The sequence below is a fragment of the Mus caroli genome, unplaced genomic scaffold (assembly GCF_978045245.1).
Source record: "Mus caroli unplaced genomic scaffold, Mus_caroli_1 scaffold_3, whole genome shotgun sequence".
Lineage (NCBI taxonomy): Eukaryota > Metazoa > Chordata > Mammalia > Rodentia > Muridae > Mus > Mus caroli.
Window position 1 is genome coordinate 111304938 of NW_028227258.1, and position 15953 is coordinate 111320890.

Below are 15953 nucleotides of genomic sequence, written 5' to 3' on the forward strand. Positions count from 1 at the left end.
CCTTCTTATTTTTGGGCCTCTGTAGTAGGTATTTCCTGTGCTTGGAATGTCTCCTGTAGCCAGATTGTTACAGGAAATCAAGTAAAAAAGCTCATGTTGCTGATAGATTATTTCTTTGCCGGTGGAATGAGCCAATTCAAACCAGATTATATTATATTAAAGGCAGGAATATTGGGAAGCTGCTCTTGTGTGAGTTCACCGGCCTCAAGGATTGATGCCCAGGGGACTATGGGGAGGAGAAGAGAAGGAGAAGAGGGAGAAGAAGGAGGAGGAGGAGGAGGAGGAGGAGGAGGAAGAGGAAGGAGGAGAGATAGAGATAGAGATACACAGACACACACAGACACACACAGACACACAGACACACACACAGACACACAGACACACACACAGACACAGACACACACACACACACACACACACACACAGAGAGAGAGAGAGAGAGAGAGAGAGAGAGAGAGAGAGAGAGAGGATGTCTGTTTATATATGGAAGAGCCTCTGGGGGAAGGGCAACTGAGCCCCTCCCTGGGCTGGAAAGTTCAGGTAGGTATGCCAGGTAGAGACTGAAGGATGCTGGGAGAACCTGGAAGCTTTGGCATGTGCACCTCAGTCACTTGTCCCCTGGTCTGAACCCAAACAGTTTCATTTGATTTATTTTTATTTCACAGAACTAAGGATTGAACCTAGGACCTTGTGCCTTCTATTCAGGTTTCACAATCCTTGGGGGAATCTTTTTTTTCTTCTGTGCTGAGGATTGACCCCAGGGCCATGCCTATGCTAGGCAACCCCCGGCCCCTGGACCCCTCCTGATGACTAAAGTACTAAAGCCCCTTTGGAGTACAGGTCTGTGTCACCATCCAAGCAGCACAAACTTCTGTTCATTTTCCTCCTTTGTTTACTAAGGTGGTCTCCACTCTAATGTAAAGTCTGCTAAGCCCCGGACTTGTCCAGTGTGCTTAGAACATCCCCACCACAAAGAATAGTACCGTGCTGACATTAGGAGCCTAAGAAATGCCTATCGGTTAACGAGGGAGCAAAGACCAGTGACAGGATTTCTGTGACCCAGGATTAGATGTTTTTACCCAGAGCCCTATCAGGAATTTAGGGACAAGGCTGAATGACTTTTTTGTAGTTTGATTCTGGATCCATGTTCTGAGTTTCTAAGTCATCAGACATTCTCTGTGGCCTAATGACAGTGACACTGTTGAATGCTCTCACACAATGACAGCTCTTATCTGGGGGAGGTAGGACGCCGACCTCATTCTCACATGGTCTGATCCATTGAAAAGCAAAATGTGTCCTTAATTTTAGGCTCCATTTTATGTGACATTTTTGTCTTGCTAAAGGTTAAGGGCCAGTGAGAGACTTGGAGGAAGCCGGCAAGCCAATGTGTCTTTATTCACATTTAGAAATTAGCTGGCACTGGGAACAGTCAGTGTGCTCACCCTGATTTGAGGGCTGGTTCTTATGTTTCCCAGAAGGGTGGGTGTCTGTGTCCTCCGTGTCTGAGATGTCTTATTCATGCATAAACAAAGGGCAGGCATGATCGAGACAGGATGAGTCTCTGCACCTCACAGACAGGAGAAAAATGTAGAGTCGTGATGCTCAAAACATTTCTCAGCCTTAGTTGTCAGAGCTGGTACCCACTTCAGCACATTTGCAGCATGAACTTGGTTAAGGCTAGGTCAACGACACCATAAAAAAGAATTTTGCAATTAAAAAAGCTTAGAGGGATTACTGGCAAGATGCCCTTTTACTTCTTTCTCCTTCCTTCATTAAAACCATGCCACTTAAAAATGTAAACCTAGCACAAGTGTTTCCTTACATCGGTTTTGCCTCTCTGCTAAAGCAAAGGCAGAAAAGAGCCATCATTTTAAAAAACATCTAAAAAGGCTATTTTGGGGCAGAGTTTTACATAGCTCAGGGTGGCCTGCAAATCGCTCAGTAGCCAAGGATGACCTTGCTCTTCTGATCTTCCTGTCTTTATCATCTGAGTGCTGAGACTACAGTTATGCACCACTGGGCCTGTTTGTGTGTGCTGGGGAATTGAACTCAGGGCCTCAAGCATGCTAGGCAAGCACTCTCACAACCAGACAGTTTGGGAAATCCTTCCCATAGCGTGTTCCAGGAATCACCAGCCTTGAGCCATCTAGATGGACACTTCTTTTCTCACTCCACCCATATTAAGAGCACTGTTCTACCAAACCATATCCCCAGCTTCTCTCCTGTCTTACTATAATGAGTGTGTGCTTGTGTATGAGGTGAATGTGTGTATAGTATGTGTGAATGTGTGGTGTGTGCATGTGGTATATGTATATGTATAGTATGTGTGGTGTATGTGTGTGTGTATGTGTATATTGTATATGTGTATATGTATGTATGAATGTGTGGTGTGTGTGTATGGTATATGTATGTATGTATGTATGTATGTATGTGGTATATGTGTGTATATATGTGTGTGTATGTTGTAGGTGTGTCTGTCTGTCTGTATGTATGTATGTATGAGTGTATGTGTGTGTATGTTATTGTATGGTGTTTATGTATGTATGTGTATGTGTATATTGTATGGTGTATATGTGTGTTTATGTGTGTGTGTGTGTGTATGTGAGTATGTGCACATCAGAAGACTCCTCTGTAGAGTCAGTTCTCTCCTACTTTTATGTGTATTCCAGAGATTGAATTCATGTCACCTGGCTTGTCCAGCAATGGCTACACTGGTTAATGTTTGCTATTTCTATAGCCTTAGACATTACCTTTTTTGTGTGTGTGTGGGTTGACAACATTCAAATCTTTTGGTTCTTTATAAAATATATCGTATTGTCATAAAGTAGGTGCCCCAGTGCACCAATATCACTATAACTAATCTTACTGCCAGGTTACATGTTGGTGCCGACCCCTCTACCTTCTCTCCCTCCCCTTACCTAGTCGGTGGAGACCACTCTTCACATCTATTTCCGTGAAGTCAGTATTCTAGAAGACAACCTTGACTGTGGCTCCTTGGAAGCCTTCCTCCTTGCTTTTGTGACAGAGTCTCTCAGGCTTGGGCCTTACCACGCAGGCCAGGCTGGTTGGCATGGAGACCAGGGATCTGCTGGTCTCTGGCTCCCCAGCACTGGGCTCACAGGCAAGCACCACCACCACACTTGGTGCTTGTTTTTACTTATTTATTTATTACTTTATTATTCTCTAAACATTTTAGGCTTTCTCAAGTTTATTTTCATCTTAGCAATGTCTTGTATTTATTCATTGACAATTTTATACATGTATACATTACATCTTGATCATACACACCCCAACTCCCTCTGAACACCTCTTAAGATGTCTCCTCCTCTCTTTATGCCCTTCCCCTTCTTGCTGCCCACTGGCATGTTGGCTGGTCTTGCTGACTTGCTCTGTCCTTGTCCCATAGCCACAGTTGTAATGAGGTGGTGAGTACAACAGGCACGGATGTCCAGGAGAGAATGCTCACAGCCTACCGCCTCATCCTCAGCTTCACACTTTCTTCCCAGTTCTTCCCCGACGTCCCCTGAGCCTTGACCTAAACACTCACATTATTTATTCCCAGCATTTTGACTAGTTATGAGTCTCTGCATTCACAGCTACTCACTGTGTGGTTCTGGGGTCCTCTGGGGCCTTCTTGACTAATATTTGGGCAGTGGTAGCCTACACCTGGTCTGAGATGCCCAGGTATTAGCCCATGTCTTCTGGGAAAGTGTTGCGCACAAATGCAGGGAACTTGTGTTCAAACACCTCCTTTTTTTATAAATTATCTTATTATATTAAAATTTTTGGTTTACAAAGTGGTACACCCCTTCTTCTACTCTGTCCCCCTTCCCTGGTTAAGCCTATTCTTTGAGGCAGGGTCTTATCATATAGCTCTGGCTGGTTTAAAACTATGATGTAAACCACAGCAAGCCCTAGCTTAAACCTTTTAAAGGATTTTATTTTACTGTTAAATCTCTCTCTCTCTCTCTCTCTCTCTCTCTCTCTCTCTCTCTCTCTCTCACACACACACACACACACACACACACATACACACACTCACACACACAGAGCAAACACTCCTAACCGCTGAACCACCATCTGTGCAGCCCTCCAGGCAAGTTATTTTGATTAGGGCTTGACTCATTTTTCAGAGTTTACAATGGTTATGATGGGCACACTCAGAGTGAATGCGACTCTGTGAGAGAGCAGATAGAGTTTACGTTTGGATCTGAGAAGCCAGCCGACTGTGATAGTTTGTATATGCTTGGCCAAGGGAGTGGTACGATTAGAAGGTGTGGCCCTGTTGGAGTATGTGTGTCACTGTGGGCATGGGCTATAAGATCCTCATCCTAGCTGCCTGGAAACAAGTCTTCCTCTAGCCACCTTCTACTTTTTGGTAAGTTGCTTAACTAGACTAACTTCTTGTCCCCCGATCTTTGCAAAGGCTATCCTAACTAGAGATGAACATTAGAAACGACATGTGCAAAGGCTGGTATAAAATAAGTGCTCAGAAAGGGGAAGGTATTGTTTATTGTTATTAGATTAGCATGAATATTGTTTCCTGATTGGGAGAACATACGCTGGAATCTGAGCAATATCCTTCGAACCCTGCTTCCAGCCCGCCCGAGTCCTTGAAACTTAGTGACATAAACCCCAGGTACTTCATTCACTTGTAGAGTGGGGTGAACAAAAATACCTCTGCTAGAGCTGATGTAGAGATTTAATGACACAATTCATGTAATATGTTTAATAGTGCGTTGACCATTATCACAATTATTTAAAAATTTGCCATAGAAAATACAGGGCTGGAGTCAGTAGGTGTGAATAATGAGTATTTAACGCTCTACAGACCATGGGAGTTGTGTTTTCGACTACTCAACTCTGCTGTTGTAGCAGGAGACTCAGCTTCGTGTAAACAAATGAATATGAATGGGTTCCAGTCAAGTTTATTAACAAGGATGGGCAGCGCGTGCAGTCAACGTGGCTTTTGAATCATAGTTTGCCTTTTCTGGATACAGACAAATTATGAACCACTGACTATGTTTTTTTGGAAGAAAGATCTTTTGATGGCGGGGTACGGTGGTGTACAACTTTAATCCCAGCAACTGAGAGGCAGAGGCAGGCTAATCTTTGTGTTTGAGGCCAGCCTGGTCTACACAGTGAGTGCCAGGTCAGGCAGGCATACACAATGAGTCTGTCTCTGTCTCTGTCTCTGTCTCTGTCTCTGTCTCTGTCTCTGTCTCTGTCTCTCTCTCACACACACACACACACACACACACACACACACACACACACACACAGAGTGGGGGGGGGAGAAGATAGGAAGAAGAGAACACTGTTGCTACAGGAACAGAGCTAGCACTGACCTAGAGGAAAAGAATTCTGTCACCTGGGGGCATAGATTCTATCTGCAGACCTTGTTCATGGTGAAATTTACTTACTCAGGCAAGAGGTTTGCTTTGCATCCTGACCACAGACTGTTTTTTTTTTCCCAGTAGCCACGGCTCATAAACAGGTAGAAGACCCTAGGGGCTCACTTTACAGTCGGGTCCACAGTTCACCCCATAAGCGCTGACCTCAGCTTCGTTCCATCCATGATGCATGCATACAACTTAACAGATGCTCCTTGCGAATGTGCTCTGCTTCTGATAGCAGCAGCTCGCCCCGCTTCCCTTAAAAACTCACGGGGGGCTCCATTCTTCTTCCCTTGTTTGAAATATGAGGTTGGTTATACCCTTGCTTTGATTCATAGAACCCTTCGTGAGGAAAAGGCCTTTGGAGACAAGGTGTTTTGACCTTTGACCCCGCCTGGTGATCTTTTCCCTCTTGTTCATGAACCTAACGAGTGAGAGACTGGGTGGCCCACTCTGGGAAATGATTAAAGGTGGCACTTTGCTCCGGAGTGGAGATGTAATCTTATTAATCTGCTATCAGAGTACATCTTGCAGGCAGAGAAATTTAATCTTGGTCACTCTCAGATACCATATCTAGACAATTTATTTCCTCCTCTCTGATCTAGGTTCTTGGACTATGGGGGAAATTCCTGGACAGCTGCAGAAAGTAAGGTGTGAGCTATGATAAGCATACACCCTGTGGCTCTGTGCTGAGCATGGCCATTTGGGACAGCACTTTCGACGGTGGTGGGCTAGCCATGGGGGTGAGGCTGCAGGACTTCCTTGGCAGCTAGAGGTCTGTGTGTTCCCGTGGAGCACAAGTACAGCAGAGTTGTTTATAAACAGCAATCAGGACTCTGTGGGCTCACAGCCAAACTGGGTCCATTTTTTTTTCTAGTTGTGTATAGGGTGGCTTAAAAAGACCCACAGTATTTAGTAAATTAGGAAAATTATCTTTTACTCTCCCCCCTGTTATTTTGGGGGATAGGGACTACTGGTGACCAAACACAGATCTCACACACTCTGTATAAGCGCTCCACCCCTGAGCTGTGTTCTGAGCCCTCTTTTAGGATTTTAGGAGCCCAGGCTCCTCTTAGAACTCAGTCTGCAGGTCAGCTCACTCTGCCTTTAAACTTCGAATCCTCCTGCCTCAGCCTCCTGAGCACTTGGGATTACAGGTATGTACTAACAAGCTCTTTCATATTTCAATAATCAATTATCAGGGCATTTCAGAACCTTCATGGGTAAATATTGATAACTAATGTTTCCAGAATTCTTCTTTCTCCATAGTTCTTTGAGTGTCTGCGAGGGACAACTGGAGAGTTGGTAATACTCATGCCAGTGGCCAGTTAGGAACATTTCTTTCTTTTTCTTTCCTTTCCTCTCCTCTCCTCTCCTCTCCTCTCCTCTCCTCTCCTCTCCTCTCCTCTCCTCTCCTCTCCTCTCCTCTCCTCTCCTCTCCTCTCCTCTCCTCTCCTCTCCTCTCCTCTCCTCTCCTCTCCTCTCCTCTTCTCTCCTCTCCCTCCCTTCCTCCCTCCCCCTTGCCCCCTAACTCCCTCTCTCCCTTCCTCTTTATTTATTTACTTATTTATTTATGAGACACGCTGGCTCACACTCAGGCTCTTTCTTCCTCAGTTTTCCAAGGGAGTATGGGGTGAGCCACCAAGCCTGGTGGAAATTTCTTACATTGTTTTAATTATGTGAAGAATGTTTCTACAGGCATTAAAATATATTCATTTCCTTGAAGTCGATTTTGTTTTTGTCCCACTGGCCAAGAGCGCTGACACTCTTCAGAACAGGCCTTGTTTCCCTCACACCCTACTTCGTGGTTTCTGAAGTAACACTAATTATCTACCAACCCAAATTTATACTAGTCCACTTCGCGTCGATGCTCAAGCTTTTAAAAGTATTCTAGTGTTAGAACAGGAAATTCTGTGAGATGCAGGTGTTCAGCTGGAAGACAGGGCTCATCACTCAGATACGTGGTGGGGAGGAGCACTCTGTATGGAGGACACGAGAGTGGAGTCATTGGAAAGGGACGTTGTGTAGCCTCAAAAACCGCCAGCCGAGGTGAGAATGCTGGGCAAAGATGCACATGCCTTTAGTACAAGCACAGAGGGAAGGGCACCTCTCGGCGACTGTGGTCCTTGGGGCGTGGGGTGGGAATCCATGTTGCTGGTGAGCTCTCTCCCTTGGCACACCCGTGTGAGCACACGCATAAACACCCCCAACCTACGACTATCCTATTGTGAACCATAGCTTGAGATGGTTCGGTAAGCCCTTGAGGAAGAATTCTTTTTTTGCTTTAAGAATTTTTTTTTAATGTGTGCGAGCAACACAGATTAAAACACCAATTTTGCTTGCATGTAGGCATGTGCACTGTAAAGGCCAGAAGAGGATGCTCTGTGGAAGTGCAGTTATAGGCCGTTATGAGCTGTCATGTGGGTGCTGGCAACTGAACGTGGGTCCTCAGCAAGATCTCTCTGCCTCTATCCCGCCTCCCTCCTCACCTTCTTTTCCCTCCTGCCTTTTCTTCCTTCCTTCCCCACATCTAGGGACTAGGATTTATTAACTAACCATATTTAAAAATATTTTTAAGTATTTATTTTTATTTTGCATGTATGAATGTTTTACTGGCATGTTTGTCTGTGCACCACACATATCCCTTGTCCCTTTGGAGGCCAGAAGAGGGGGTTGGATGCGCTGGAATGGGAGTTACAAGTGGTTGTGAGCCACCATGTGTGCCCTGGGAACCGAACCCTGGTCCTCTGTAAGAGCATCACATGCTCCTAACTCTTTTATTTTCATTAGATATTTTCTTTATTTACATTTCAAATGCTATTCCCTTTCCTGGTTTCCCCTTTGAAATCCCCTATCCCATCCCCCCTCCCCATCTCACCAACCCACCCACTTCCACTTCCCTGTCCTGGCATTCCCCTATAGTGGGGAATCGGGCCATCACAGGACCCAGGGCCTCTCCTCCCATTGATGTCTGACAAGGCCATCATCCTCTGCTACATATGTGGCTGGAGCCATGGGTCCCTCCATGTGTCTTCTTTGGTTGGTGGTTTAGTCCCTGGGAGCTCTGGGGACATTCTTGAGCCACCTTTCCAGCCCCAACCTCCACACTTTTACCAGACCTGACTTCTATACAGGGTATCTCTCAGTAGGATAATACCAATATGAAAAGCCCACCAGACCTCTTTTCAGGTAACACTGAGCACTCAGTGGAGAGCAGGGATAGTTTATAATTTTCCCTGCAGTGTTAGATTGGGTTGGCTTGGTAGGAAGCACCATGGAGAAGACAGTGTGTGCTTTACATTACCCTAAGAAAAGACATAAACCCTTCCCTCCCGTGCTTCTGGGATGACAAGCCCAAGCGCCTGCTCCATCTGCTCATTTCCATAAACAGCATCAGGACAGGGAGAGGAGAGCTAAAGGGATGCTTTTTGTGGATTTGTAATCTCGGGATAAAATGCAGATCCCAGAAACACATCCAAAGCTCCTGTTTATCCAGAGCGCAAACATCATGGCAGGCACTGTAGTTAGTGGTGAGCATTTCTCAGAGTGCTGGCTGGGGCAAGCGAGTCTGAGCGCTTTCACTCAGGACTCCCACCCAGCCCTACGGTCCTGTTTGGAGCCTCAGGAAGGCGTTTCTTTCTTGTGCTCACTTTTAGTATTTGATTGATTTCATTTGGTTTTCTAATCTGCTCCCAGCTAATGGAGCCATACCTGGAATGTTTGATCAGCTGGTCCCTGAGTTTTCCTGCCATTTTAAATACGAATTGGATTTACTGGAAAGGAAAGCTCCCCATGTTCTTTCTTGCAGATGCAACGTGGATGAGAAGATAGGAAGACTTTTCTTTCTAGCTTGTTGTTGTGGAAGGAGGAGGGAGAAAGGGAGATAGGAGGGAGGAGGGAGGAGGGAGGAGGGAGGAGGGAGGAGGGAGGAGGGAGGAATTGTCCTACCTACCGACTTAGTCCAGGGTTTAACTGCCCAAGGACAGAGTACTCACAAATGGTTAATTTCTAGACCCCAACTGCTTCAAGTGAAGAGGCTGTCTTACTGGTCTAATTACTCTCTGAAAGTAGGTGGGACTGAGTCTCCAGTCTCTGCAGGAGATTCTTGCCCTCCCCTCCTGAATAGTTAGGCTGAGCCTCCTTTTAAATCCCCCAGCAGCCCTCTCTTCTGGTCGTTGTTATTTTCCTCCCTCACCTCTGGACAGTTCCTCACATTCACTTGAAACATCATCGCAGGAGAACTTGGCTTTGACAGAAGCCTCTCTGAAATTATTTTTTATCCCGTTCTGGCTTGCACTTGAATAATTCTCCATCAACGGCACGTCTGATTGAGTTGGCATCACAAACCCTTTTGTATGCTAGGCTTTTTTTTTTTCCCTTCAAGAAATATTAAAGTCTGAATAAAATTGGAATAGCTGCCTGGTAATGATCTCATTATGTATAAATACAGAAGTGCTCGCAGGGGAGATAATGACTCCAGGACTCAGGTATGCCGTGAATACCTATTATCTTCCAAGGAGTCAGCTGCATCGAGCACTCACGCTCCCCCAACATCCCTTTCAGTTTGAGGTTCAAGTCACAGAGAACGAATGGCTGATTGAAGCTGGGAATAGGGCTTCTCCCTTCCCCCGCCATGACATATGTTCCGAGATGAAAGGGACCTGGGCTGTGTGTTTACTCTTCATTTGGGGCTTCACATGTTCTGACTGATCGGAAAGACAAAAAGGCAGAAGGAGAGACATTTGGTGCTGGCTGAAACCCATATCCATTCTCGATGTGAGTTTCCTCGTTTGGTGCGGATAATTGTGATGAGACAGTTCTGGGGATAGACGCTACTAAAGGCTTTTTAAAAATAACAGGCCTGTCACCCAGTTTGAGTTCTTATGCAGCAAAAGAACAAACCCAGATGGAGGCAGTAGGAAGGCTGCAGGGTGGGAAAGGCCCCCTGAATGTGGGAGGCGACTAGTTATTAGTCCCAGTCATCTTTCCCAGCAGCCAGGATATAAGGAGATGTGTTCAGCACATTACAGAGAAAAATATATGGACATGTACATACACACACAGGCTTCAATTCCCAATATGGGCTAAGCATCTCTGGAAAAATCTTTTGTTATTAGCATCAAAAGAAGGAACTGAGTGCAGTTGAGAGTGATAGGCTCAGACTCTGTTGTTCCCAAAGTCCCTGTTAGAGCCTAAAAGGGCCATTTATCTAAGGGTGGGGCTGAGGGGGGGGATCACTGCCTATCATCTTAGAATAGGAAGAGAGGTGGCTGGAGAATGAGTTTGGTGGTTAGTATTTTCCCAGGATCACACATCTTAGGAGTCCCCGAGATTTCCAAATCAAGGACTATAAAACTATAAAATGACATTACAGGGGCTGGGGAGATGGTTCGGTAGGTGAACTGCTTACCACGCAAGCACAAGGACCCGAGTTTGGATCTCCAGCACCCATGGAAAAGCATTACTTGATGACATGCGTTTGTAATCCTAGTGTGGGAGAAGCAGGGACAGGAGAAGCCAGGGACTCACTGGCCACCCAGTCTAGCCAAGTTAGTGAGCCACAGGTTCACTGAAAGACCTACTTAAAAAAGTAAGGTGGAGAGCAAAAGAAGATGCATAGCACTGATTTCTGGCCTTCACGTGTATTAATTTGCACACACATGTGCACATACATACATGGATATACATACCCCTCCCATATAATCAATCAAAAAACATTATAAGCATAATTCTTTTGCAGAAGCCAGGCTGGGGGGTAGAAAGATTTTGCCTCTTGCTAAAAGTCCTCATTCATTGCACGCAGAATGCTGCTGAGCTGTCTCTACAGGCAATCCCTACAGACAGAGTGTTGGGTGCTAACATTGACTATTGTGAGGAGAGTCAGGTAACACGTTTGGCCATAGATGCATCCTCCCTTGCAGTGCTGAATGACACACTGCCAGGCTTCCCTTTACCTTTTAAAAGAGCAGAGGGAGAGAATCTTCTCTTTGTCCTTCCAGCTCCATGGGCCTTGTACATGGGGAACACATGCTCTCATTTCCAGTCTCACTTCCTTGGGTGATGGCACTGAAAGATGAGCTCAGCCATCTGCAGACGTTGCATTGGGACTCACCTCCTGTACTGTCTCCACTGATTCTGCAGAACCAAAGACAAATCTGTAGTTCGGCAGATGAGACTCCATCTTTATGATTGCCCTCATATAACCTAGTCTGTTTCAGTATTTTCTGTGTCTTGGATGCTGTCTCTATAGCCCTTGCTTTTCATCCCATCTGACCATCAGCTCTGTGAGGTGGGCGCTGGCATCATTTTACATATATCATAGATGGCTGTTTGGTGTCTGCTAGTGATTCATTTGTGGCTAGAAGAGGAGATGGTTTCCATGCACTACCATGCTCAACTATTTAACTGGTTTTAGTGGAGTCTTCAGTGTTCAGTGTGGGGTTCAATATGAATATGAAGCATAAAACCACTCTACAGAGCATCTGTGAACTAATAGGCAGATAGGAATAGAACCTGAATATACTGCCTTGTGGAATAAACTTAGGTTTGGCTTTGTGTCTCTCGTTAGTTAGTCTTTATGAGTCTAAGAGTCTTTCTCAAAAGTAGGATTAGACTAGATGCCGGGTTACTAACTTTCTCCTGTAGAAGGCCATAAAATATATATTCTAGCCTTTGTAATTAATATAATCTTTGTCACAACTATTCAATTTCGCTGCTGTACAGAGTCAGAAAAATAACATAACAGAAAGGCACAGCCGCATTCAAGTAAACCTTTATTGACAAAGACATTTGTAATAAAACTTGAGTAGGTAGGGTGTGACCCATTCTCAGCCCCTGGGACAGATGGTTTGGGTAGATACCTTGGTTCAGAAAATGCTATAATTTCTCTACATGCCATGTGGATCTTACTGTGGGTGAGTGAGAAGCCATTTCTCTCACCTTTTCTCAGGGTGAGTATTGTTTTTAAGTCACCACTTGGCACTAGATGTACTCCTGGAGAGGCAATAGAGGGACTTCATCAACATTCTGATTGAAATTGTAATGGGAGCCATGAAAGAAGGTGAGGGATGGGATGGGCATCACTGTTGCAGTTAGAAGTCTGGCCATTAGCTCAGCAGGACAAGGAAGCTTCCATGGGTAGGCTGGAGACATGGATGTCCCAGGAGCAGAATGCAAACATAAAAATTTCTTTTTAGAAAGAAGTGTTTATATAACTCCTTATGCAAGCCTTAGGATCCAAGATAATGAAACATAATTCTAATGTTCATGACATGCCTAATATAGTATGATAATTCTACCCAATATAATTCTGATAATACAACAAAATCTAAACATAATAGGTTGTGGTAGGACCTTTCGCCCATGCGGGACCTGTGCCTTGATGGTGTTTTTGCCCTCCATTGATCTCAGTGATGCTGTCTTCAACAGCAGCCTGTTGGTCTTGTTCTCCACCCTCCAAAAGTCCCCCCTCTCTTTTCATGCCTTATTTTATAGATTTGATTTTAATCTCTTTCTATCTAAAATGTACCTACCCAATCTCCATCTGAATACACTCATTTATTATTTCCATATATTTGAATAACTCTCCTACGACTTTGAATGAATGCACAATTTTAGGTCTGTTCCTGCTGAAAGGGACACAGAGAGCTTGTTCAACTGACTTGAGGGATAGTTGAAGGGCTTAGAGTCTAGACAATCCAAGCAGAGAGTGGACATCAGGTGGCAGGTCTGAGCAGGTCTATCAAATAAGGGGCTCATGGGGGTAGGTTTCTGTTGTTCACTTCCACTTCTGTTTGTGTTGCTTCACTGCCAAGTTTTTGTTTGTTTTTGAGATAAGGTCTCCTTAGCCCAAATTCAAACTCATATGCTGCTGAGGGCCATCTTGAACTCCTGACCCCTCCGGTCTCCATCCTCCACATGCTGGGATTACAGGTATGAACCACCAAGCCCTACACAGTCCAGCTTCATCTTTCGGCTGACATTTCCCTGGTAGTCAGATGGTACTGCAAGATTCAACTTCTTGTTTGACTAAGATGTGACTAGGAAAAGCAAACATCTTCCCCAGCAGCCCTGGTGTAGTGTCACTGGCTGTGCCTGGGTTGGCATGGCAGCTTGAACTCTGATGTGGGGCTCTTGGGTGAGGCTGAGATTTTGCGGGTGGTGAGGAGTAGGGCCGAGGCTACCCGTGGGATGCTGGGCTGTGTCCATCAGCAAGAGGCGGATGGTTGTGGGTTAACCAACAGCAGATGTCCAGTACAATGGCACTTTGTGATTTTCAAAAACGCTTTTATGGAAGTGACTCATTTGATTTGATAATTTTATGAGATATGTTTGTCAGCTGTTGTTATTTCCATTTTCAGATGAGGACACAAAGCATGAATCACTCGAACTCATTTAAATTCGTGCACTGACAGCAGAGGTTGTTTTAACTCTTTTCTCTGAATGGTGTTGACATCTGACCGAAATACAGGAAAATATTACTTCTACCTTGGACTAGATCTCTATCAATGCCTCTTAAAGTTGAATTGATATGTTGATTAGTCACAACACACTGGCTTGTACTAATTTTACAACTAATTAAGACCCTTCTGATCGTTCATGACTTGTAATAAAATGTAATATATCTAATTTTGCCCACTTAAATCAAGAAGATGCTTCTCTTTGTACTATCTCATATTAAACTCCTTCCATTGCCCTGAACAGGTAAGAAGGCTGGAGTAATCAGGAATTCAGAGCATGAAGTATCTCTGCCAGATTTATGCTTTCTTCAAGCTTAAGAGTCAGGACCTATTTTGTCTCCTAAGTAATTGCTAAGACGATTGAGCAATAAGGTATATGTAATGCTGATTAATGGCCAAGTTCAGTCTGGAATGATGCCCCCAGAGCTAAATCAGAGGACCATCTCTGCTTACTCAACAGTTTGTCAGCTGTACGGACGGAGGCCAGACTGACCTACTCATGGGATCATTTCACAGATGGACCATCTTTTCTCCTCCAGCCTCTTTCCTTGTGTTCTTATATAAGCAAAGTCTTCACTAAGAATATTGCCTTTAGAAATGACACCATTGGTCTGAAGTCAAAGGTAGCTATGCCTTTGTAAAATTCCCTCATCATTTGTTCTTGATCAAATCAGGAAAATTGTGGCTACTCAGTTAGTGTTAAATTCCTGTCAAGACACCAGGAAGACACTTAAAACAGGCCTGACAGTCCGTGAAAATCTGCTATTAAACAAATTCTACAGCACACATTCTCTCAAGGACATGGTTTTCCTTTTTTAGATTAGAAAAAGTGAAATTTTGTAACTCAGATGTAAATAGTAAAAGGATCTGGGAATAGTCAAAAATTGTACTCTGGACCAGTCTGGAGTACAAAATTTGTCCAAATATAAAATTTGTATTTTTTACAGTTATTTGTATGTATGTGTATATGTGTTGTGTGTATGCATGTATGTGTGTGTGTATGCATGTGAATATGTGTCTGCGTGTGCATGCTTGTGGATGTCACTTGTAGAGGTCAAAGAACAGCTTTGAGAGTCTCTTCTCCCCTTCCACCACAACACTGGTGATCAATCTGAAGTTGTCAGGTCTTGCAGCATGTGCCTTAATGCCCTGACTCATTGTACCTGACTTCTAGTCTCAAGACACTCAGGCAGCAGAATGGTGGCAGATATGTGCATCTTCTGCCGGTCAAAGCTGCAGGGAGGCTGTTAAGCCAACATAGGCCCATCACAGCATCACAGAGCTTTGATCTGTGCTCAGTTCAAATAGTCCCCCAACCCCTTTACAGGGACTCTGTGAAGTCCTAGCTGCTCAGGAACTCACTCTGTAGACTAAACAGTCTGGCCTTGAACTCAGAAATCTACCTGCCTCTGCCTTCTGAGGGCAAATAGGTTGTAGAGAAAGAGGAAACACATAAGTTAGTAGGAGTGGTGGTGGGATATGTGTGTGTTCTTATGGGTGTGTGTGCATACATATGGAGGGCAGCAGTCAGTGTTGGCTGTTTTCACCAATTACTTTCCACCCTATGTCTGGAGAAAGGGTCTCTCATGAAACCTCGAGCTCACAGGCTCAGCTAGGCTGTCTAGGGATCTGCCTGTCTCTGCTGGGGTTACAGATATATATTTCCACACGGGTTTTTATATGTGTGCTGGAGATCCCACACAGGTCCTCCTGGGCCATCCTTCTCGCTACTCTCTTAAAAACTCACCATCACCTGTTATCACAGTTTCAATGTGATTGAGAACTGTAGAACTGAACTGCTCAGAGATGGGGAGATTGCTCAGCGGGGGAGGTTTCTGCACGTAAGGGCGAGGGCCAGGATTTGGATCCCCCATACCATTTTTGTTGCATGAATGTGTAACCCTAGAACTTGGGTGTCGTGGGGTGTCAGAGACAGGCTGATTCCCAGAGCTTGCTGCCCATCATTCTAGTCAGTTGGTGAAGGGCAGGCCCCACGACAGATTCTGTTTCAAAAGATAAGGTGGATCGTGTTCGTGGGAGAGACTCAGTATCAAGCATGGGCATGCATATGCACACACACAATTATACATACACACAC